We start from the raw sequence: 26,862 nt of genomic DNA on the forward strand, positions 1-26,862 counted from the left end.
CCGTGTTGAGCACTCACTAGTGACTCCTCAGTCCGTGTTGAGCACTCACTAGTGACTCCTCAGTCCGTGTTGAGCACTCACTAGTGACTCCTCAGTCCGTGTTGAGCACTCACTAGTGACTCCTCAGTCCGTGTTGAGCACTCACTAGTGACTCCTCAGTCCGTGTTGAGCACTCACTAGTGACTCCTCAGTCCGTGTTGAGCACTCACTAGTGACTCCTCAGTCCGTGTTGAGCACTCACTAGTGACTCCTCAGTCCGTGTTGAGCACTCACTAGTGACTTCCCAGTCCGTGTTGAACACTCACTAGTGACTCCTCAGTCCGTGTTGAGCACTCACTAGTGACTCCTCAGTCCGTGTTGAGCACTCACTAGTGACTCCTCAGTCCGTGTTGAGCACTCACTAGTGACTCCTCAGTCCGTGTTGAGCACTCACTAGTGACTCCTCAGTCCGTGTTGAGCACTCACTAGTGACTCCTCAGTCCGTGTTGAGCACTCACTAGTGACTTCCCAGTCCGTGTTGAACACTCACTAGTGACTTCTCAGTCCGTGTTGAACACTCACTAGTGACTCCTCAGTCCGTGTTGAACACTCACTAGTGACTTCCCAGTCCGTGTTGAACACTCACTAGTGACTTCTCAGTCCGTGTTGAGAAGTTCGGGAGGGAGGGTTTATAGGAAAAAGTGGGTACAGCCACCTTTGGCACATATGACCTCCCAACAACCTCTAATGGAACTCATGATGGTGTTAGACGAAGCCAGGTGGCTGTGTAGGTCTGGAAAATGTAACCACAAAAGCCTGAGACATGGCTTGAGAAGCCGGAGCATTTCAGAAGCCTCTGGTTCAGGTAACGAAATAGGATGATGTTACAAATGTCATATTAACAAGGTTGCTTAGCCTGAATGCTACCCTCTCAGAAAGGCCTTCTCTGAGCATCTCATTTAAAGAAGGCCTCCTACTTTGTTTATTGCTGTATCCCTAGGACCTAGAATAGTGTCAGGCCAGTAACGGACCCTCAGGAAATACATGTTGAATGAAAGGAAGAAAGAAAAGCCCAGGAGAGGGAAGGAGAGAGAAAGAGAAGTGTTCATGATTCAAATTAGAAAACCAGCAGAGAAGTAAAATGACTTATATGATGGAGATTTCAACTATATACCAGAAGCGCAGCAGCACTGTTCAGCTTGGAAAAAAAAAAAAAAGGATCGAATAATTCACGGACGGGCTTTAATTTTTGAGGCTGAAGATATGATAAAAGGCTGGGTTTAGGTATGAGGGAAACTACTTAAAGACAAATTTATTAAAATGATAGCTACATTGCACAATCATGCCTACTGAATTCTTACTTCAAGTCCAAAAGAAAAATAATATATGGTACCCCTGAGGCTAGAAGAACTGGAATCTCTCTCCTCTCCTAATAGAAAATCACCCCAATGCCATTTGTTCAGTGCCTCCTGGGAGCTAGATGGTGTTTAGCTCTAATCTCAGGAAGTGATTAGTATTGCCCTCACCTTACAGGTGAAAAGCAAAGGCTCAAAGAGGTGAAATGACTTATCCAATATCGCTCAGCTGAGGGGCGGCATGAGATTAAAGTCCAGAGCTGCCTAATTGAAGGCCTAGACATCTTCCTTTATGAAACACAGAGGTGTGCTGCCTCTGTGGGGTATAAGAGTGTTCTCTCAAACTATAACTTACCTTACTAAATAGTAAAAGCCTAAAAACCTTATCAAGGCCTTAGACACAGTATTATTGAAAAGTTGCTTTCAAAATGAAGTGCTTTTATTTTAATCCTGTTTTCCAATAGACTTCTATTATAACACTAAAAGCACATTTCCATAGAGAAATGAGGCCTAGGGCATAATAAAAACATCCTTACGCAAACAGAACTCTTTAAAAAATCATGTTCCAGATAAAGTTAGTGTATAATGATAAAATATTCATGTAAACAAGCCACCTAATTCAAACAGAACGCAGAAATCACATTTATGCCTGACAAGGGTTCAGTGGGCTAAAAAAGAAAGGAAAGGACAGAAGCGCAATGCCTATTCTGTGACATTCCCTTACTTGTGTGCCACATATAGCTCTCAGTGGCTGATAGAGCTTTGTCTTAAAGCGCCCATAGAAGCTGCTGACTTCTAGAAACAAACATGGGGAACTAGCCTGCAGGGGAAAAGGAGACAGAAAAAAATCCAGAGGCCGAATTTCAAAATAAGCTGAAAGAGGACTAATGAGGAAATTGATTTCTAGAAACACACAGCCAGGAGCATCTGAAATGTGAGTCCTAGGAGTCCTCAGGCAACATTCCAAGCTTGCTCCTTATTTTATAGATTCATGAACTGTTGCATTTTAATGCCAGGAGGCAAGTGGAATCTTCCGCTCCTTTTTGATGCAGAGTAGAAGCCTGGAAAAGCCTACTACTGCAGGAGAGCACAGCGGGCTAGAAGGACAGGCTTTGGGCCACGCTATTAGGGTATCTCTTGATCCGATTTACTTTTTCAAACTAAAAACTGTATTTCAACTAGCCTCAGTGCAGTAGGCGACATTAACAAATGAGACTAAATTCCGAATGCTTCTCTTTTTATCAAATTGTGAAAATGAAATGTTATCTAATATAAAAGAAAAACTTTTGAAAACGTTTAAACTCTTTGGAACAAAGGTGTTTCGTACGTCTATACATAAGGTAAAGAAGGTAAAGCTAAGCAGTCTTGTACTAGCGAGATCCGGCAGCAGGATTCAGGGCAGCCAAGAGTCTACCCAGATAGGGTGGAAGGGACGCTGGAGGGGAAGTCAGAACAGCTAGGATATTATTAGCAAAGCACTTCTTTAATAGAGGCATGCCAATTGGCACAGGATATACAGGGACCAATTTGGAGTGGAAAAGGAGAAAGGATCAAAGTGCCACGGAAAATAGGAGCAAATGAGAAGCAGGGAGAGATGAATCCGCACAACAGAACCCATTTCCCCGCTTTGGCAGCGTTGCAGGACCAGCAGAAGATGGTCTGTCGATGGTTACGGCCGGCAAGGGCTTAAGAAATAAAACACTCCACAGCCCTGCCAAGCTACATTTTTTTTTTTAAATTTAAAAACCACTCCGACAATTCTCTTGGGGATGTGAGGCTCCAAGAGTTAAGAAAACACAGAGGCGAGGTTTTTGCTTGGTATCTCGTTCCCTTTGCCTTGTTTCCTCCACAGACCAGACACACAGAGCTGAGAGATTACCAAGCAAAACCAAGATGCCCTATGCTATGCTCCTTCAATTTTGAGCATTTTTTAAAATACCATTGGCAGCATTTTTTATTATTATTTTAATTGTCTGCAATTTCATGTTGGACTTTTGCATAAGCCGTTTTCCACTTTTGTTGCCAGCGACAGAACTTGGTCGGCTGCCATCTTCAACTAGTCTCAACTGTCTCCCCCACTATCTGTAATGTGACCCAGTTTTGGTGAGACCAAAGAAATCCCGATCCTCGAGTGTAGCGGCCTGGGAGAAGCTCCTTGCTAGACCTGGGAAGTATCTGACCCTCCCGGAATCACACGATGTGTAGGTCAAGCGCCGGTCCTTAGAGGGAGTAGCAGAGCGGTGGCCGCAGGGAAAGAGCTCTCAGAAGGTCAAATGAAAAGAAGGAGAGCACTGCCTGGGCTGCTAAGTGCACCGGACTGGGACCCCACACGCTGGCACAGCTTCCGGTGCCACTGGGAGGTCATTAGCGAAATGGAGGGGTGCGGGGCCAACACAATGGGAACTACACTCAGGGCCCCAGCAGCACCACTCACTTGCCTTGTGAATGCAAGGGAGTGAATCTCAACGAGCCTGAACAGCAGCATCTAAACACGGGAGTGAACATTGACCTTTTCAAGGCTGCTGTTTCACAGGAAAGTGTCTGTGAAAAAGTTCTTTGTAAATTCTGATATGGCTTATGGAGATTCGTTATTTTTTTCACAATTTTATTTATTTATTTGACAGAGAGAGAGAGCACACACAAGCAGGGGGAGCAGCAGAATGCGAGGGAGAAGCAGGCTCTCCACTGAGCAAGGGAGCCCAGTGTAGGACTTGATCCCAGGACCCCAGGATCATGACCTGAGTGGAAGGCAGATGCTTAACTGACTGAGCCAACCAGGTGCCCCTGGAGATTAGCTATTAATGTTACCAAGCAAAATCCTTTCCTTTATGAGAATACACATACACACACACACACACACACTCGAGGGAATACTGTCAGTTAATTTATTACTTCAATATATTTTTATATCCTTGACTCCCAAGAACTTAAAAGTATTCTCATATGAGTGTGATATATTCTATGAGTCTGGTAGTATGTGAGATGAATTTGTCTTTCATGAAGTTAATTGAAGCATACCCTTCCTGGGGCTAATGGGGAAACCCTCATGGATCTCCTACCATATTCTGCTGCCTGGAAAGTGAAGGAGCCATTTTAGGGGTCCAAGGCATCTCCTTCATACTGCAATATCATTCAAAAAGGGAAAATTTACAGAAAAGGACAAATACTGTAGTATTCCACTTAGATGAAGTCCCTAGGATAGTCAAAGTCACAGGGACAGAAAGTACAATAGCTGTGACCAAGGCCGGGCTGGGGAGATGTGGAGCTGTGGTTCACTGGGTTCAGAGCTTCGGTTTGGGATGGTGAAAAGTTCTAGAGATGAGTGGTGGTGACGGTTGCCCACAGTGTGAATGTACTAATGCTGCCGAACCGTTCACTCAAAAATGGTTAAGATGGTAAATTGTATGTTACATATATTTTACCGCAATAAAAGAAAAGGAAAATTTATTCGAAATGTTTGGGGTCACTTCATATTGAATAATGATTTGACTGAGGTTTTTGAGGAATTGTCAAATGCACAGAGCTAGAACTATCATGTTTTATCACAAGTCACTAAGAAAAGAAAAACAGTTATTGATGAATATCTTCTATTCCATGATCACTTCTGGATTGGCACGAATCCAAAACAGAGTTTAGAAAGAGTTCACACTGATCCAACAGTCCATATTTTACTAACACGTGGCATTGCTACATCTAAGCATACTCTGTTCCCTGACAGAGAACGGGGACGATTTTATCAGCTATAAGCGAGTTCCATGATACTAGAAAACGGACAGAAAAAAATAAGTCCTAAATAAAAGGACGAATAAAACAATGTGGTACCCAGAGCATAAAGAATACTTACATTACACTGCTTGTATCCAAGATAAATGTATGCACAAGGAACACCAGGCTGAGTTTATTGTGAAAAAGTTTGATATTTGCAGTACAGAAGAAAGCAAAGGGAATTTTTGCTAGATACAAGGATAGTAAATATAAAATGAATTTCAAAACCACATGAAGAAAATTGTTAACTTTGTATCATCGTCACTAGAAATGAAATGATCGGGAAAACAAAGAAGGCATTCTTTCTACTATTTAAAAAGCTATGGCATTTGGATTTAGTACGGTCTGTTTCAAAACAGGATATTGGTAAAATCATAGGTATGATGTTCTAACTGGATGGGGGGAAAAGGACAGAATTAATTCAGATTAAGTCAATTCCTTGAAAAGGAGTCCCTCACTATGCCCATAAAAGCAACTCATTCCCAATCTAAGAGTCATCTCAGTAGATTTTGTGAAATACTGGAATTCTCCAATGCTCTCACTGAATAAATGGAAGTGTTAGATTGTTCCCGTTCGTAAAACAGTAGACTCTCGCATAATTTCTATATAAGCTGTTTGTTTATTTCAATCCTTGCCTTGAAAGCTTTTCCTTTTTAATAAACAATACCTACTCCAAATATGTCCATTTTTTTCATCTGTAAACTGGGCAGAAAGTTTTAAGTTGTTTTATCCAAGTGCCTAAGACCCCTAGGTACACTTGAAAGAATGTGGCAACACAGAAGAAAGAAATTGTATCTTTGAGACCTTGGAGGCCTGAAAGCTCCTTGGGGCACCAAGAGTAACTAAGATACACCACGCCCACAGGGCGAGTGCTTCAGGGACAATCTCCTAGGGAGCAGGTGGATTTCCTCCAATTCTTTGCAATATATATGTCTCTGCCATCTGAATTTTATTTCCCTTCTTTTCTTTTACCTTTGCTCTACAAACATGGTAGCTTGGTCTCAGAGGAGCAAAATTTCATTTCTTTCCTAATCTTTTCTTCCCCCGTGTTTACACCTTTTTCTGCTTTGTTATTGAGGTGGCTATGCCAGTTCTAGTTCTTTGGTTGTTTTCTTGTTTGTTATCTTACCCTGGGAATTGGATTTATTGATCCAGTGACTACCCAAAAGCCGACCAAAAAACCTAGTTCTATCGGTTTTCTATTTTCTTCTATAAATAGAAATTGCTTTTTCTTCCGTTTAGAATTTAAAATCTTAATTTAAAATTTAAAAATCAATCCATCTTATTTACTGTCTTACCAGAATGGCATTAAGTCCAAACTGCCTTCTATCGACTTGGTAATTTTCATTTTCCCAGTCGTTGATTTTTTTCACTTGGTCAAATTAGATGTATGTTGTCATGTCTTACCTGCAATACACACCCTCATGCTCACAGGCACACACAAGCGTCCATGAGCACACACAGCACACACCCATCTTGGTTTGAGCCCTTATCATGCTCTCAGGAAATTCTAACAAGACTTTCCCATAAATATAACACCAGGAACTTATGCCTAACAAAAGACAATGTGTTGATGTAAATACACATCTACAAAGTGTTATGAACCCACTTAGGGGGCATTCGCAATCGTAAACAACCATATTCTTTTTAGCATTTGTTGCTGAAATGCACAATAGTAGCAGACACAACACACGAGGCCTAAAGGAATAAGAACATTTGGATCATGTAAAGAGTAAACAGATTTTTCAAATATATTATTTCTCAAAGAAATAACCTGGAATGTGAGAAATGAATGGAAAGAAGCATGGTTATTAGTGCATTTTCTTTTTTCAAAATCCTGAAAACCAGCCATATGTTCCACATTATGAATATGCAGATGGTCTCAATGCAGTTATTTTTCTCTAATTAAAACCATCAGGGTAAAATAATGCAGTAGTTTAGGAAGATGATTCAGCTGGGTCCCTTTCTTCCCTTCTCCAGAAGTGCACCAAAGCCTCTACATGTCTATATAATTTGGGGATCCACGCCGGTAAATGAAAAAGAGAGACAAGCCAAGCGGCAGGAAGGGGTAGCTTTATTCTTGCATGCTTTGTGGTAAATCGTGCACTTAGTGAAGAAAATGCATTTCACAGATGGATCTCTCTTAGATATTTTTGTGTAAACTCACCTCTGGCATTTTGGAAGCAAATAACTTCTCTGAATTCAGCACCCTTGCTATGTCTGTCCTTGATCCAACAATGATGTTGAAATCAAGCCTATCAAGTTAACCTGTCTGCCTGTCTTCATGTCCCCTGAACGACAGCTCAAGCTGAGCATGTCAGCTGGGGCTGGCTGAACTGCTCAAGGTCAAGGCTTGACATTCTGTTACAAGGTGCCTTACGCTACCGTTGGATTGGGATGGACGATGAATGACAATTAGATGAACTATTACTGTACTTGTTCTTTGTCTACAAACACTCGAACCAAGCGATCCTGTCCCAGGCCTCCTCTCTCCCCTCTCCGTGTTGGGTAACTGTGGCCCTTTAGCTACCGCAGACCTATCTGACTTGTAAAGGCATTGTCAGGGAGGCAGCCCTAGAGGGGGAGAAACTAGCCTTAGGAGGGTAAGCTTAGGTTTAGATTCATATAGTTACCTTGCCTGACATCATTATTCTGATGAAACCTTTTCCTTTTAACACATATGTGTGTTGGGAAACATGGTACTCAATCCTCGGCAAAGGACTCGTGGGGACAAAAAAATGTAGACTTACATGAAATGTCCAGAATAAGACAATATATAGACAGAAGGTAGCTTAGTGGTTACCAAGGCCTGGGGTGAGTGAGGGGTGCTGAAAAGACTGGAGGGTGATATCTAAAGGGAAGACGGGGTTGCTTTTTGAGGTGATGGAAATGTTCTAAAATTGTGGCGATGGTCGTACAACTCGGTGAATTTACTACCAAGCAATGATGGTATACTCAAAAAAAAAAAAAAATGCAGGAAAAGGAATGTGTGGTGAGGAGGCTAGTCTTGGAAAGTAGCATCACAGAACCTGATTTTCATTAACTCTCCAAAGCTATTGCAGCCGAACTGCTCATTGCGGCTCCAGCGGCCAGGGCAGGAGGCAAGCCCTGGACGAGCTCGAGGGGGTGGGGGCCAGACGCAAACACGCACACCCGCTCGCCTGGAGTGTGGCCTCTTCTGTAGCAACGTTGATCCTTAAATGCAAAAGATGTCATTTAAATTGAAATACTAGTCTTCCCTTTCCCTGAGTACAGTGAAAAGAACCAGCACCACCACAGCAAGACCGTACTAGATGTCAACTGCGTGTTTACCCCATTTCACCCACAAACACAACTCAGAACCTGAGAGAAGACGAAGCGAGGAGCCTAAAGTCTGATGCCCACTTCAAATGCTTCTTCCGGGAAGCACTCGGAGGGAGAGTCACTCTTCTGCACTATGAGGTATTACCTAACTTTTTCTGACATGCGGGCATCTATCTGAAGACTCGACCGGTCTGAACCGGAATGATGTATTGCATGATTTATCATAAAGTTTTCGGGGCGAATGCAGCTGCAAATACTGTAAGGTCTACGTGAAAAGGTCGTGTTGGCTGGGTCTTCCGAAGGTTCATTGAGCCATCAGAAGTTCTGCCTAAGCAGGTGCAAGAGAGGCTGCAGCAAAAGCAGCTGGGAGGACAGAGATTCGAGGCATTTTGTGCTTGTCTCCTCGTGTTTCCCTGCTGGTAAAAGTCACTACGGTCTCCCTTCACACTCACCTTTCTGTCTTTGTTTGTGACTCCAGGTCTAAGACTCTGCAGCCCGAGGGGATGGTTTGCCCCCAAGGTTTGCCTGTTAAATTCTGCCAGTAGGGGACAAGGGAGGACTGAACGGCTGGAAGAGAGAGAGGGCATTGGCTCCTCTTATCTGCTTCCTGAATCTCTTGTTTCCTGCCCCTCTTGGGCTGCAGCCGTATTAGCATCCTTGAGCAATGGCAATCCCCTCTAGTAGTAGAAGTCCGAGGTTCTAAGGCTCAAGGAAATAGCCTCGTGGTACCACCTCAGGGATTCTAGAACCAGTCTTGTCATGGCCCTTCCAAGACTCCAACACCAGCAGACCGACACCCATTCTCAGTGTCCTGGTCTCAGAGGGTCCCTTCTCTGAACTCAGAGATACCAGTACCAGGTACCATCCATACCTCAGAGGCCCCCTTCTCTAATATTTTCTGTTTAATAATGTCAACCTCTTCCCATTGTTTCCTTACCCCTAAGAATGGTCACTGCTTCCTCCAGGTGGATCCAACTGCGTAATTTACAGGGTTCAGTAAAAAATGGAAATGTGGACCGCTTGTTCAAAAATTACTAAGAATTTCAAGATGGCGACAGCAGAGCATTAAATCGCTCATGGGGCCTTCTAAATTTGAGACCCTGTGCAAACACAGGGGTCTCACACACACGAAGATAGCCCTACCGATAAGGGACTACTTCTGGGACACGATAATGTTCATTTTTGGCATTTTCAGTTCATTAATATGAAGTTAACAATTGTTCTCATTAAGCTCTCTGTTAAAATAATTTGTGTAGTTACTGTCCCGAGACTGGATCCTCTCTAAGACCCCATTTTTCTGTGCTTCCCGGTGGAGGAGTGATGAGAGGGTGTCTCCAGATTGACAGGACACCTCTTTTTCTGCACCGTCTCCTAACATGAAAGAAAACTCAGAATTCAAGTTCCAACCCTCATCTTGGGATTCTTGGGATCAATGTCCAGGAGTCCATAGTTCAAACCATCCTGACTGAAATGTGTCAACATTTCATTCATGTCTATTTCCTAACAATAGGGCCACCAATGTTCTGAACCTTCATGGCCCCTGAAATATAGCAGCACGTGATCCTGAGTTAATGCAGACACAAGTGATCTAACCATATATGGTATTGGTTCCCCCCAATAATTACTTACATAGAAAAAGTCTAATAGGTGGAAGCTACTTAGAAGTTTAAATGCCTCAAAATCTTTGGCAAGTTGAGAATCAAATCATGCAGTAGTAAGCATTACCTTCAATAATCATTTCCCAAACTAATAAAACATTGCATTTGTCTCTTTTACCTCTTTTAGGAGCAGATAGAAATTCCTTTAGACAGCAGAGACTAACGGCTATCAACTATTAACTTGAGCTCTCTCAAGGAGGGAAGCCCTTTAGTCAAGCATTCTCAACTGAAGACTGCAGAATGGAGCACCCTCAAGTCCCAGTTATTAAAAATAAAGCTTATTTTACTCAGCAGTAATAAGAGAAAAAAGCATCAAACACTCATGCCACAGTCGCTATGTGATTGAGTGCAGTTACACTACACTATCTCAAAGTTCTGTCAATAAGTCCAAGTATCTAATACCAGCCCACAGCTACCAATTATTGAAGCTTACTATGCGTGGTCTTGGACTAGCATTTTAACACAGATTTTCTTACTTATCCTCATAACAACTCCATAATTGATGTAGTTATGCCCCGCTTACTTGGGAAGGAACCAAGGGTCAGATTGGTTAAGAAACATTCGTGTGGTCACAGTTAGTGGTGACTCCAGGTAACACAACACAAAATTTTTCTTAATTTCTTTTAGAAACAAAACCAAATTTCCCCAGATGTTTTTATATCACTTCCAAATTATTTAAATTATTATCAAATTATTCTCTGTAGGCAGTTGTTTACCATCTGTGATGAATTAACTTATTAGATCACTAAGATCCATTCTTCGAGGTGGTGTCATTCCAAGATAAGTAGAGAAGCAGAGACCACCTAGTGCATAATGCAGGTAAGTCTCTAATTCCCCAATAGCTCCTCAGGTCACACACACAGAAGAGAGCACTAGAGACCTCCAAGAAGGAATGTAACCCTTTAGAGTCAGGTCTACCTCTAAGCGACATCAGTATCAGAAAAAATCTAGAAAACTCAATCCATTATGCAGATATCTTCATGCATCTGGATATCTGATATTATGTATACAGGATGTGTGAATATTTACGTGAAGTCTTTGGTATTTACTTAGGTATTTGGCATTAACCTATACTTTCCCAGACAAGTTCTTGTCAGGCTCCTTAGTCATGCCACAACTTTTATGGCGCGCTCTCTCTCTACAGATATACATATAGATATATACATCTCATTTCCTCTTAACCATTGTCTTGCCTACTACAGTTTCTATGAATGACAGATTCACAATATTGTTTCTGTAATTAATAATATTAAAAATAATGGTAAACATGTGGTTTGGAATTTTCATTTATAAATAAGCGTGGAAAACATAACCGGAAAGTTTGGTGGGTGCTGAATTATCTGGCTAAAGGAGGCCGTAGGTATTCCATTCAGGAAGGCATAGAGCAGATTTACCCCTGCAGATTCCTAAATCTGCAAATTGGTTTAAAACCCAAAGTGGAAAACTGCATCCAATCAAGCACGGTGAGCACAATTTGGAGCCTCTACTAAACACATACGTTTCAGAAATGTAAAGAGGGTAAGGAAAAAAACCTGCAGAATCTCAGAACTCAGGGAAAACGCCTTTGAAGGTTACTCTTATTATGCAGACTGATGGCCAGCAATGGGATCATTAAAACCATCTCAAGGCATGCAGGAGGCCTTTTTTCCCAAAGAGCTGTAAATAATAGCAATCAGATGGAACAGGATATTGGGCTGAGTCAGCAAACACTTCTCCCCCATGGCTCAGCCTTTAATTGCATATATTTGCACTTCTTTAACATCAGCAAACTTCTCAGTCTAGAATGGCTTTTTGAGATGTACAGTTCTGCTCATACCTTAATAATACACTAAAGTTGCCTATGGTAAGGCCCGTCCTATATTAGCGGAAAATTTATTTGATGCAGTGACTGCATTTCTAATCACTCCTCCCTATATTCCACTCTCAGTTATAAACAAGGCCATTAACACCTTCATAAAACCCTTGGTGTAAGAACTTTCTCATGCCATTAACACCTGCACTACAGAAGTGTGTATGCCTGTGTTTACTCACGCTCATCTCAGCCGTATAACTAATGCTCAAGAACGTATCAAAGAGCATGTGGGGGGCAGAGAGAGGGGTAGGAGAAGGAAAATGAAAAAAGGGTTCTAGAATAAAATAACAACTAGTACTTATAAAACTGGTACTTAGAACTAGTACCAGGTAGTATTCTAAGTACTTTACGTGTTACTTCATTTTAGTCTTTATAGCATTTCTACAAGGTAAGTACTATTATAACCCCCATTTTACAGTCAAGGAAACAGAGAGTTAAAACAACTTGCCCTCACTTACGAAACTGAGAGGTAGAATTGTGACTCAAACCCAAGTAGCCTAACTCCAAAGTTCACGCACTTGACTATAATGTCACGTGGCTTTTTGTTACAAGTAAAAAAAAAAATGAGATTTATTTATTTATTTTGAGAGAGAAGGAGAGAGAGAGAGCATGCACACAGGGGGAAGAGCAGAGGGAGAGAGAGAGGGAGAGAAATCTCAAGCAGACTCGCCAATGAGTGGGGAGCCTGACGCGGGGCTTGATCTCAGGACCTGAGCGGAAATCAAGAGTCAGATACTTAACCGACTGAGCCAGGCAAGTACCCCAAGTAAAAATGTTTTGAAAGATTATTCCCACAGGCCCAACAACCTGGCTGACTCTTCTACTGAAGTCTATAATCGAGCAGAAACCAAAACAACAGTCCTTTCAAACCTGTTCCTACCTTATAGAGACAGATGGGTAAATAGATAGAATATATATTGTGTATATTTATATTTATATATATATATAAAATAAATTAACTATGAATACCTTCATAATTTTTAGAAAAAGTCAGAAAAACAGTTTGAGAATTTTTTTAAAATAAAAAAGTTTTTTCTAATCATGCAATTATATATCCACTGAGATGCACTATTGCAAAAAGAATAAAAAACTGTGAAAAATGTAATAGAGAACTGCAGACGCAGGCTGAACAACTCAAGTCCTACATACTCAAAACTGAGGTAACGTTTTCCATAGTGTTCAATTCCTTGAATATTGAGTATCCCTACATTTACCTATAAATATAAAATTCCAGGGGCACCTGGGTGGCTATCTTGATTTCAGCTCAGGTCACGATGTCAGGGTTGTGAGATCGAGCCTCAGGTCAGGCTCTACCCTCAGCAGGGAGTCTGCTTCTCTCCCTCTCCCCCTCTCCCTCCCCCACTTTCTCTCTCTCAAATAAATGAATAAATCTTTAAAATTCCAAAGCCTCATGTTTTAATAGCACTCTCATAATTGGAGTTATCTCTACCGACCATCTTGGACCTCCACTGTCGCATGTAATCAAAACTTGAAAGTAAGATTATTTCAATATATTTTCTGCAGTTCCATAGGACTAAGAGTTTTGGGGCCTTGGGTATGGGCAGGGATTTAACCGAAGCCATAAATATGAATATGTTTCCAGATCTCTCTTAACAATTCACAACTGAAAAGGAAGGAGATAGACACACAGTAACTAACATGAATAACAGGCAATCTCAGACAAGTGCTCGATGGAGAAATAGCAGAAGGAAGATGAGAGCAGAAGGGCATCTGGAATGGGGAGAGTTGAGATGCGTGGGTACCAGTGGCAAGAGACATAGGAAGAGGGTATCAGGAGAAGAGTCTGCACCAGGCAAGACATGTGGGGTCCAGGGGGTGGGAAGAGGTCAGCATAGGACCCTGAGAAGCTGGCATGTTAGGTGGGTGGACCGTGGAGTTGTCCGTAGGCTGAAGAGAAAGAGCACGAGCAGACTGGAGGAACTTGCGTCCTTAGCTAAGAAAGCTGGACTTTTCCCAACAGCCAGATAGGAAAGGCCAAGTTATAAAACCATGTGGTACCTTCCAACTATCCAGCTCCTTCTTGAAAGTGAGGAAGATCTAAACAAAAACAATAGCAATAACTATAGAGTCCTTTATTCACCGATTCCACGGAATTTTTGAGTGTGAAACATTGATTCCTACTGCAAGGTATTATGGGGCCAGAGTCAGTAGAGCCAAGTTCTAGCTGTAAGTACTTAAATTATTTCTGAAGTGATCTGGGACAATCACTCTGGGGCTCCTCTGGGCCACAGTTACCTTAGCAATAAAGCCAGGGAGCTAGACGTGCGGAAGGATCCTGCCCAACCTCTCCAGTCCGATGGAAGTGCCTCGGGGGAGGTGAGGAAAGACAGAGTCCTCACCCTGCCTACTTAAGCTTCACTCGATACACTGGGCTTCCACGTAAATTTTCGGTTGAAGAAAGCATTCAAAGATTTAAAAATCATTTAAGAAACACCTGACCGTATCATTCCTTGATATCTCTTTATATGACTTAAGGGTGCGTTTCTTGTTAATATCTAAACGTGCCCCTTATGTATATGCACATGCTTTCCTGAATGCATTTGATAAGGCCTTACACGAGTTCCAGCTTTGCTTCTTTGTCAAACGGGCTCTGTGATACATTTTCTCACATCTGGTTCATGGGCATGTAGGTAGGCAAATCAGCAGTCCATAAACACAGGGCATGATTAGTGGTAAAAAATAACAAAAACCAAGTAGAACTCTGTGGAAGACGAGCTCTGGCTTAGTCATTGCCCCAGCAGTTCTCAACTCTCTGGAAAACACAGAATATCCATGGGGAACCAACTTTGCCAAATCCTGTGTCTTGCTCCATTAATCCTCAGCATCCCAGGGAGCATGGTTCACAGCGAGCTGCCTCGTCAGTGAAGTGGCCGGCATCCAGGGAATGAGCCGTAAACATTAACTGAAAAGGTTGAATAACTCTGCTTGACTTCCTGGGCAATTTAGGGACTTGGGCAAGGTCTAAAGGGGCAATAGCTGGGTTTTGTAATTATGGAGGATAGACTGATTTGAGTCCAGTAGTAGAGGTGGAGATCTTCTCCCCCAGCAGCTAAGAAGGAACACCTGGGGCCATTTTTCCTTAGAAGTGCTGATTGCTCCATACCTTTGCACATCCCCTCCTACGAGAGCAAAATCCACCTAGGCTAGGTCCCACTTGCTTAAGACTGTTCTTTGCTAGCTTTCAGAGAGGAAATACAGCCAGCTTATCTGTGCTCACGTTTTAAGGCGTTACTTGAAACTGGTACCAGACCCAGGAAGGAATTAGCCCGGCTAAGACAGCATCATGTGGGAGGTTCCGCTAACTGGTTCTGTTCTCCCTCCAGATACCAGACTCTTAACTGGGATAGCCAGCAGGGCACTAATAAAATCTGGCAGTTCTCTATATTGGTCTTAGCAAGTAAGAAAATAAAAATGGATTCGTCTAAAAGATTGAACCAAAACTGAAATTAGATATATTTTTGTTTTATTATACAGTTAACTTAGGCACTCAAAAAATTATAAAGGATCAGGCACCTGGGTGGCTCAGTCAGTTAAGGGTCTGCCTTTGGCCCAGGTCATGATCTCATGGTCCTAGGATCGAGCCCCACATTGGGCTCCCTGCTCAGCAAGGAGTCTGCTTCTCCCCTCTCCCTCTGCTCTCTTTGTCTCTCTCTCCCTGTCAAATAAATAAATAAAATTTTTAAAAAATTATAAAGGATGTACAGTGGGAATTCTGATAGAAAGTTCTGGCTCCTCATCGCCACAAGTTGGTGAAAATCCTTTGTTAGGGCTGAGAGAATGGTTTCTGTTCTGATTTGGTGTGACCGTGACTTCCCCTCGTAGTGTCACATCCCGCGAATCTGCACAACATCGTGTCGTCCTGTTCTCACTCTGCTATGGAATGAGGTGCGTTGTTATATTTGTATTACTAGGCATCGTCTCTGTATTTGCTCAAAGCTCAGATTTTAACAGCAATATCGTCAGCAGGCTCACTGATAAGAAGCTTTCTTAACTTCTGCTGGACAATCCTTGTTGTGACCTGCTTTCCCAGGAACGGGAAAGCCTACAGCGCATGCGCACACACCTGCAAATTTCATCTCTCACCCGAGCATGGCCTGCTTCCTGGGTATTTTTCCTAATTAACATTACTGCCACTCTGAGGTAGTGGTGTGAATTATAGCCTACTTGCTTTGATGAGAATTGAAACTTTCAATGTCAAGGCATACGTTTGAAAAAGCGGATTCTCCTCTAGGGCAGAAGCGCTGAAACCACAAAAGTTCAATCGTGATGTTATCAAATCTGGCTGTCCAGAAGCTTCTGTTTCACGTGGAAAGCCCCCGAGCTCCTGAGTCCTTATACAATTGCTTCCTGAATACTTCAGATAGACATCTAAAAGAAGCTCAAAATCACATTTCGAACAAAAATTCCTGAATTCCAGCTCACTTCTCAAGACTAGTTCCTCCCTCAGTCCTTGTCCAACTCAGTAAAATGATACAAAGATTCAAACAGTAACTAAAGGAAAAAATGTGGGAGTCGTCCTGCTTTCCTTCCTTTCCTGTTTTTCACTCCCAAACCACCAATAAGAGTTATAGGCTCACCCTCCAAAATATTTCCGACCCTACTCCCCTCTCTCCATCAGTGCAGGCACCGTGATCACCCCAGCAGCCATCACCACGGGGCCAGCACCATGCTATGGCCTCCCCACTGCTCTCCCTACTCCCACATCTACACCAACTGCAGATTACCCTGATCAAACAGAGTCCCATGGCCAAGGCTGGGGTCTGTATCTACTGTAACATAACTTTGAATTAGGTTAGCGGGTCAAATTTCATCGTCTTTTCAACTCATAGGAATATGTGCAAGAGGTTTAATCAAAGAAAGCTACAACAGACGCAGTAGCCACAGTAAACACATGCTGCTCTCTGGCCACGTGCCAGGCGCTACTCCAAGCATTACCCATGCATTAACTCATCTCCTCCTCACAGTACACCTGCGGAGTGGGGATTTCATTATGCTCTTGTTATATGTTGAGCGTCTATTATGTGATTGGCTTGTGTTCTATATTGTGTGGGATACAAATGAAAGATACTGTACATTTCCTGACCTCAAAGGTAAGTTTTTCTTCCGTGGAAAGATATTTAGAAATAAAACAAAGAGTAATTTTGAAAAACCCAGAGTGACGTGTATAAAACATAGAGCAGATTGCTTGACTCCCTTATGGAAAACCCTTCCTCCTGTACTTCAAATAAATTCACTCTTACTCTGATGTCTACAGCATGGCCTTGCCCCTGTCTCTTTCCCTCGTACAACTATTTCCCCAGCTCCAGTCAGAAGGGCCATGCTCTTCCCCATTCCCTTCCCACAGAACTTTGATAGGCAGCACCTTCTCACTCTTCCAGTCCTGCTACAACTATCACCTCCTTCCCTGCCCAGTTATCTACAGTAGCCACTCTCCTTTAACCAGGTCAGACTTTATTATATTACCCTAGATATTTGCTTCATTGTTTTTGTCATTGTCTCATTGATCATATTTATTTATTGCTTTACAGCCAGTCATCCACTTCTAGAATAAAAGCTCCATGAGGACAGAAACTCGTCTGCTTCGTGCATCACTCTATCTCTCAGCACATGGCAGTATGAGGTATAGACCAGACCCTCAATGAATATTTGATGACGTTGGGTGGCTGCTGGACTGGGATACTAGCCACTAACTGTGTCATCTTTGTAAAGTTGCTTAATCTACATTTGCCTCAGTTTCCTTGTCTATATAATGAGGACAACAGTAGTATCTGTCTCGTTAGGTTGCTGTGAAGACTAGTTAAAATAAAACATATAAACCCTTAGGAAAGCACTAATCAAATGTTTATTATTTTTACTGGAAAAATAACTGACCCACATCATGTAAGCTCTATCATCAGTAATCGCTATCAGAAAATGTATGAAACTTAAAAGGAATCTTGTGAAGATAACACTAATAAAATTCTTAAAAATGGCATTTCTGAATTCATGGCAAACGGTGGGTGATAACGATGTAATTAGGGAGTTTTGTGAGTCTCATCAAACTTTTCTTCAGAATTTGCTCCTCTTCCTAAACATAGATCTGAAACTAACTCTCCAGGCAAAGCACAATATTTGCTAAAAAAAAAAAAAAGAAGAAGAAAGAAAGAAAGAAAGAAAGAAAGAAAGAAAGAAAGAAAGAAAGAAATGGAATTAAAGTCCAGAAGATGCACTTACTAACAATGCAGGCTGGTCATTTAATCACTCGGCCTCCATTCTTTCATCTTTCAAACAGTAATATAAGAATATCTAAAAAGGCAGAGCAAGGGAATACAGTCAATGATATTATACTAGTGTTATATGGCGACAGTTGGTAGCTATCCCTGTGCTGAGCACTGCATAACATAGAAAGGAGTTGAATCACTACATTGTATGACTTAAACCAATGTAGCATTGTGTGTTCTCTATACTCAAATATTTCTTTAAATAATATCTAACTCATTAAGCTAGATGAGGTTCATAACAACCTACATAAAAACACACCGCTTCTGTGAAGACTAGCAGGGCGTTGGGGTTGGCTGCGATGTCGCTTCATTTGCCCTCAATTAATTGAGCCCCTCCTTGGCTAAGTGCTAGAAAAGGTTTAGATGCTGAAGACAGCTGGGGCCACTAAGCATAAAACAGAGCCTTGGTCTCAAGGAGTTCAGAGCATGGAGGCAAGACCTTGCAAACAAAGCGAGCGATGTGATGACTGTAGTGAGGGAGGTGAGCAAGAGTTGCAGAAGTTGCTGGGGCAGGGAAATTATTAACTCCATCTGGAGTGGGTGGGAGGCAGGCTAGGGAGGGTTTCCTGATCTCCCCATCTGCTCAGACCCCAAGACCGGTCTTGTGGTCAGGAGCATTTCCAGGAGATCAGGAACGCTCTGAAACTAAGCTAGAGTTTGGCTCTGTTCGAGGAACACCTAAGCTGGCCTTGACACACTCAAACCTCAGAGAAACTCAAACCCCATGTGTTACAGTCCAGCTGGTAAGCTGACACTGGGGCCGCCTGTACTTCTCGGAAGTTCTCTAAAGTAGAGATCTAGAGCCAGAATAAACCACTTGGTTTTCTGGGAATGTCCACTCTCCCTGCAATCACCTTTTATCTGTCTGCAGAAATCTCTGCTTCATTCAAGGCCCAACCCAAATCTCCTCATCCCCAAGAATGCTTCTAATGTCCTATCTGTGTCGATCTCCCCCAGCCAATCACTCCTTGCCCTGATGCATTTTTAAGCCCCCAAATCCACCGTATCTCTCTTGTATTAATTATTTAGGTTATTACATGTTTCTTGCATTTGACAGTATCAGCTGCTATGATAGAAATGTGTTTCTTTTTGTCTTGTTTTTATTCTGCCTGTTCTAATGTTTTACACAGTGTAGATATTCTATCCCCAATTCCAAACTCATATTCTGAAAACAAGACCCTAAAAATGGAATGAACGCAGTATTTGAAATGAAACAGGTCTAGTGTTTACAAGACAGGAAGGCAGCAAGCAGAACACAGTACATCTCTATGTAAATAACTTAAGGAAGGATTTCCAACCGACTCTGTCACCATGATCTGCCTAAAATTCTTTCTACAGAGCACTCACCTGACTAGAGACTCATTGTACTTTAAAAAAAAAAAAAAGGAAGTATCACTTGATAAGATATCACTTATTCATAGAAGTTATGAAGTTATTTTCAAAGACAAGCCAGATGCTAAGGATAACACAGGTTAAGTAGGGAATCGACAAAACATTTACCCTTTTTCAGTTATTAACTCAATAATCTTGGAAATAACCTTCCTCAATTCTTGGACCCTCAGAAACCTTACTACAAAACAGGTAATGAAGTTTTTTTCAGAGGACTGAGGTGAGGATACAGATAGGGTTTATGTGAGAGTGCCTGGAATAGAAGGAACTCAAATTTGGTCCTCTGTTCCCCTCTTCTCAACATCTAACTGGTTTACTATGCATTAATTCCTTAGCTCATAAATATTTATTACATACTTGCTAGATGTCAAGTGCTGTGGGAACGCAGTGAACAAGAAAGAAGGGTTCCTATCTTCATAGTGGGCAAGATGAATATTTAGCAAATAATAACATGATTAAATAGTCACTGTTATGACATGTGTGTGCTATGAGAAGGGAATGAGAGGGCACAAGAAAAATGAATAGCGGGGGGATCCCACTCTAGCCATTGGGGATTGGTTAGGAAGGACTTCAAGACTGGGAAAGCATGCATGTGCAAAGAAGTTTTAGAGAACGAGGGTTTTTGGTTGTCCAGCCAAAGAATTGCTTAAGATCAATAGAGTATGTTCAGAGGCACAAACAGCAGAATAGACAGAGAAAGTCTTTAAATTATAAGTGAAAGCTGAGATATGTTTGCCAAGCATTATCCAAGGATAGTCACTTGTGAGCTCTGGTATATCTATAGGAAGCTACTAAGGTACAATCGTATTTTTAAAATGTTAGTCAATACTATTTTTCCCTAAAAATTTCCTCATTGCCCCTTCTCTGCATCTTACTTCTCTCGCCCTCACCCCAATTCCTACAAACCCTGCACTTCTTGCCCTAGGGGAAGGATATATCAAAACAAAAGAGCAAAGAACAAGAAATAGCTTCCTGGATATTGTTTTCAAAGACAAAGTCCTTAGGCGTAGAAAGGACTGGTGACAGAGAGAACTGTTTGGGAGCAAGAGAAGTGAGGACGTTGGGTTGCCCAACCCAGGGAGATTGAGGACAGGAGAGTTCCTCGCCATCCCTCACCTCTGCCCCAAATGTAGAAACTGTCCCCCCGGCTGGAGGCAGAGAAAGACAGTTGCGGACAAAATGACGAGGTTATAAACATTGCTAAGTCTAGAGAGGGCGCTTACTCTGTCCCTGAAGTGTGGCCAAACCAAAAGAGGGACGAGAACTCCAGAAGCAGAAGAATCCCTGCTCACGTGGTAGAGCCTCAAGGAAGCAGCAGGACCCCGGGGAGGTACTGGCTGACCGGCTGGTCCAGACCCAAGGGGAGCCTCACGTGCTCTGCGTCAAGCGGCCTCACGATTCTCGTGTCCCAGACTCTACAGTGAATGTAACAGCTGATGGAGCCCCTGGGGTAGGTAGGTACGGAAGCATCAAGATGGCGAGTCATTTAGGCACATGGCCAAGTCCCAACAGGATAATGGATACTCCAAAACTTCCTATCTGAGAGATTTGTACAGATGACTTTGAGCCGCCATCCAGAACTTGAAGACACTGAAGAGACTGAGACCAACTTACTCCACCTTCATGGAAGGGGATCGAGAGATGAAAATTGGTTGTTATAGAAACATAAAAAACTATATGCAGCTGCAGCCTAGTTTGTAAACTGACCTTCGCAACTATTACACCCGGTCCGCTCTTAGTCCCTAGATGCCAGAATTGCTTTTCCATCTTCTGAGCTGCTCTTGAAGTCCTTTATTCCAATTTAAATACCTGCACTTGTGTTAAGCCCCAGTTCACAGCAAAGATTTTTTTTTTTAAGGGAAATCAAAGCATTATAAACTTTGCTCTTGCTATTGTGAACCCATGGGTCCTGCTGCGAAGTGGCCTCCATCGGACAGGCTGCACAGAAGATGAAAAGGACAGCGATTACGCTCCTCCTCAGATGCAGGAGCCGGGTTCAGTCCCCAGGGACGGGAAGTCTGTACGTCCCGGGGCTGGCAGCGCTTTTAGCAGCTCTGCCTGGAGCCCCTCTTTAAAGTGCGTCCAAATGGGACTTGGAATCACAAACACCAGCCACCCCATACTCTTCAACTGCAGGACTGAGAAGCACACTTCTGTTTGATGGCGTTTCATCTAAGGTGGTTTTTAGCTTTTAAATAAAAGAGATTACTCCAACTTCAAAGCTAGTTGTTCCCCGGCAAAGGGTAATACAAATTCTTAGGGGAAGAACGGATGAAAATTCAGTCTCTCTGCTTCCTATCTGAGGTTCTCTTTTTTAGGTCACTTTCACCAATTAGCTCCTAAAGATTCTCACTGACAGACATTTATAGATAAAAATCCAAACCAAATGAGCCCCAGCTGCGGAGCAAAGGCTTCCGTGGTAAAGCAAGGAACAGATTAGAAGTTGGCTCCATAAAATACACTAAGTGTGGGAATTCAGTTAAGGAACCTCAAGGAGATTTGGGCTCCGGGGAATAAGTTCTGAGTCACTCCAGCTATTTCCCGTCTCTATCCCTTTATTTATTTATTTATTTTAAATGCTGCATGGCGTGAGCCCAAACCCTAGCTTCATCCCTCTGCATGCGACATTGAGTCACCTTGGCCTTGAAGACTGGGCATGGCTTAAGAGTTAAGGCTCATTCTAAGGTCTGTTTCTACCAACCTCCCACCAGCTGGATGAGTACACTTCTATTTTGTCCTTATTAAAGGAGATGGAGAATGTCACAGGAGAATTTGGAAGGCAAATTCAAGCGAATAAAACATTACACTTCATAATAAATGAATGAATATATGAAAAGTGCTTTCAGAGTGTGTCCTAGGCAAAGCTATTCATTGTTTTGGAAGAAGTTTTTTAATCGAGTGTTGTACTCTACATGTTTTTTAAAAATGGTTAACCCCACGAGGACTAGCTTTTTGGTTAGGGAAAATCATGTTGTCCACGTGAATTTGCCAGTACTTAATATTCATAGAAATAAGACTATGCTAGGGTACCTGGCAGCAGACAGAAGAATTTTTCTAAATAGCAAAGGGACCACAAGGCACTTACAGTACGTACAGAACATGAGGAGAGGGGAAAATTGGAAAACAAAACAAACACGAAGTTTATATCCAGTCTGTATGAATTTGCTCAGGTTGCCATAACACAATACCACAGGCTCAGTGCCTTAAACAACAGACGTGTATTTCCCACAGTTGTGGAGACTGGACATCCACAATCAAGGTGTTAACAACCTGGCTTTCTCTTGAGGCCTCTCTCCTTGACTTGCATGTGGCCCTCTTCTCCCTGTGTCCTCAGTCTCTCCTCTGGGGGCACATGTCTGGTCTCTCTCCTAAAACCCTCTTCCTCTTAGGACACCTATCAGGTTGGATTAGGACTCACACTAATGACCCAATTTTAACTTAATCACCTCTTTGAAGGCCCTCTCTCCAAATATAGTTAAATTCTGAGATACTAGAAGGTTTGGGAGAGGGACCACAGTTCAGCTCATAATACTCACACTAATATTTAATATTGCTGAATTACCGCCCCAAGCCCCTCTCCACAAAGAAAAAAAAAATTGTGGTAAAAATCTGTGGCACTCTGAGGCTCTCAGCCAACAGGCTCTATGCTCCTCTGGGGAAGTATCCTTAGTATTAGTGTTCTTAAAGGATAGTAATCTTATCAGATCAGTGTTCTGCCCTTATGACCTCATTTAACTTTGTTTCCTTAGAGGGCCTCTCTCCAAATTCAGCCATACTGGTGGGCAGGGCTTCAACATGTGAATTTTGGGAAGACGCAAACATTCAGTCCATTAAAGAAGCCTTCTAAGCGGGAGAGCTTTCTTTTTCCCCTGAGAGGCAAAAGAAAAGATAGGGAGATGGATTAAACCCAACACCTTGGAAAGGTTAGAGCTTCCTGCACAACCTAGCACAGTGCCTGGTACATAGGAGAAGCTCTGCAAATCTTACTGAATGAAAGGACAAATGAATTATTCTATTACTTTTAGGTTAGGGTCTCAAAGTATACAACAGATGCTTCAAGGACAGTTTTGTGGGTAATAGCATCTCTCAGGGAAGGATATTCCAACTGATTCTCTTTGAAATAGGCTGAGAGTTCGTAAAGATCACCTATAATTATATGAGTGTGCTAAAATATAAGGAAATGTAATATGTACAGTAGTTGTTAATATAGGACAATAATGTGAGTGGAGGAGGAGGGATAAGGAGAGAAGAGAGGCAGGCAAAACAGGAAAAGAAAGCACTCAAATCTGTATGATAATATTCATATATGTGTTGGGACGCCTGGGTGGCACAGCAGTTAAGCATCTGCCTTCGGCTCAGGGCGTGATCCCGGCGTTACGGGATCGAGCCCCACATCGGGCTCCTCTGCTGTGAGCCTGCTTCTTCCTCTCCCACTCCCCCTGCTTGTGTTCCCTCTCTCGCTGGCTGTCTCTATCTCTGTCGAAAAAATAAATAAAATCTTTAAAAAAAAAAAAGATTCATATATGTGTTTATATAAAACAATAAATTACAATTTTTCATATTTTTTAAATGACAAGGACCACCCATCCAGAAGGAATAGTTTGTAAGGAATGGTTCCAAATATAAGTCACAAAATAAACAGAGATAAGATGTCACTGTGATGGAGAAGATCAAATCTTCAAATTGCAAAGAGTAAGCCTGACCTCAAGACCGAATTAATAAAAGATGGTTTGTGAGCTCATCTAATGGGCTCACGAAGAGCCGACACAGTCTTATGTAATAAAGCTATGCCAAACTGGCCTGTTTTCTCTTTTGGTAAAAATGCTAGACTGGAAAATCAGCAGAATCCAGCAGGCATAGGACATTTGGATTTCAGCAAAGCAACTGAAAAATTATTCAGTAACAATTTTGTGGGCAAGATCAAGAAATAGCCAGCTTAAACCTATATATCCTGAGTATTAAACAGATACTGTTATTATGGAAATAAAGGCTGGTAACAGTTCGGCACAGATTTTTTCCCATGGACCCTGTCCAGAACATTTTATCAATACCTCGACAATCTTTTTGTGAGAATATACTACAATTCGGGATTGAGATCTTGACAGGTCGAAATAATGGATCTAAACTTTTTGAAAAGATGAATTTCATAGAAAAAATATAAGAGTCATACACATAGGTTAAAAGATTAGAATTGAGCAAGTTTTGTGTGTGTGGTTCATGTGAAAAAAATCAAAGTAACTTGTGGCTTGGCTGACAGCAAACTCAATCTGAGTCATGTGTCATTTAATCCAGGGAAGTGAACGATCTCTTTGGCTACAGCTGAACGTGTAGGTTCAGGCAGAGGGAGATGGTGAGCATCTACGTTAATGGGTCTGAGTGCATCTGGAACATTGTGTTTCATTTTGAGCACCATATCTTTTAAAGGGATTCCAACAAACTGAAATGTATGCAAAGGAGATCAACGTAGCAGAGATTCTAGAAGCCACACCATCTGCAGAATTGGGAACAAACTAGGTTTTCAGTGCTCCATGGTAACTGACATCTGTCAAACCCACCTCCACAACATGAAACAAAGCTCCGCCATCTTGGGCTTGTCTGTGGTCTCCGTCCTGGACCATTTGCTCCACCTGTGTTCCTCCACTTTCGGATTTTTCCAGCTTCTGACCTCGTGATAACCTTCCCCCTGGCAAAGGAAAGTATTTGTACATTCATTCATTTAATACATCTATCATCAACTACATACCAAGCAATTTTTCTAAACATTTTAAGCGTCGGTGAAAATGACAGACAAAAATCTGTGCCTTTGCGGGGTTAACATTCCAGAAAGTAACAGACAATAGATATTACAAATGAGTAAATTATATGGTATGTTGAAAGTTGATAAATATTATGGGAGATGGGGGAGAAGGAATAAATAAAATAGTATAAAGGGATTCCAGGGTGCTGGGAGATAGGAGTCTGCTATAATTTTAAGAGGTGCTGTCAGGGCGGGCCTCCCTGAAGAGATAACATTTGAATAAATTGTGAAAGAGTAAAGAAGTTACCCACATGGCTATATAGGAGAAAAGTGTTCCAGGGCAAAAGCCCTAAGGACTGTGTGCCTAGAAGGGAATAAGAGAAGAAAGGATAGCAGGAAATGAGCTCTGAGAGGTAAAGATTCCAGCTTTGACTCTATATGAGGTGGGAATTCACTGGAGGGATTTGAGCAGAGAAGCAACGTGATCTGGATTACTGACAAAAATGTGGAAGTCTTTACAATGTAGGTGGAACTGTAAGCCATGAGACTGAATTACAGTATCAAGGGAGACAGTGTAGACAGAGAAAAGAAGAGGATCAAGTTTGAATGCTGGTGTTCTCCGTTGGAGGTCAAGAACAAAAGAAAGAAGAAGCAAGACAGAAAAAGGAGAGTCTAGCCTGTAAGAAAAACCACTAGGAGAGTATGGTACCTTAGAAGTCAGGTGAGGAAGGTGTTTCAGAGGAAATAATGTGACCAGTTCTATCACCTGCTGCTGGTGGGTTAAGATGGGAATTGAAAACTGACCACTGGTTTTGGCACCATGGAAGTCATGAGTGACCTTGGCAAGAGCAGTCTCAATAGTGTGGTCAGGAACAAAGTCAAATTGGAGTGGATTGAAAACAGAACTGGAAGAAAGGGAATGTTCAATATTTGCTACAAGGGGGCAGTTGCTAAAAGAGAAATAGTCAAGGGAAGATTTTTCTAAAACGAGGGCAATAATAGAACGTGTGATTGCTGATAGAAACCAGTAGAGAGTAAAAACCTGATCCGAAATAGAAGAAAGAACTGCTGGGGTGATGTCCTTTGATAGAGAGTTGATGGGACCTCATGAGAAAGTGGAGAGCTAGCCTGTGTTGAGGGCACAGAAATTCACCTGTGGAAGCAGACAGGAAAGCAGATTATGGCAGTACGGACGCTGCTTGCAGTTAAATGGGGTGGTGTGCGCCGGGCAAGTTCTCTTTTGATCATTTCAATTTCCCTCAGACTGCTCTGTTTTACACCTAACCCATGACATGCATTCTCTGATCTTGCGTGCTGCCTTCGTCACTGTCAAAGGCCGCACTGACCCAATTAGCCTGAAGGCCTGACACCTCCACGCAGGCCCTTTGGTGCGACATCCTTGCCTGGTCCATCCCAGCCACCACAAGAGGGACCCAGAACATACATATAGCTGAGAAAAGAGGCAATACGTAAGAAGAATCACTCGCTATATTTTAGTATTTGCAGCATTGGTACTTTGTGCCATTTTTACCCAACAGAGTGA

The sequence above is a fragment of the Ailuropoda melanoleuca genome, chromosome 11, assembly GCF_002007445.2.
Source record: "Ailuropoda melanoleuca isolate Jingjing chromosome 11, ASM200744v2, whole genome shotgun sequence".
Lineage (NCBI taxonomy): Eukaryota > Metazoa > Chordata > Mammalia > Carnivora > Ursidae > Ailuropoda > Ailuropoda melanoleuca.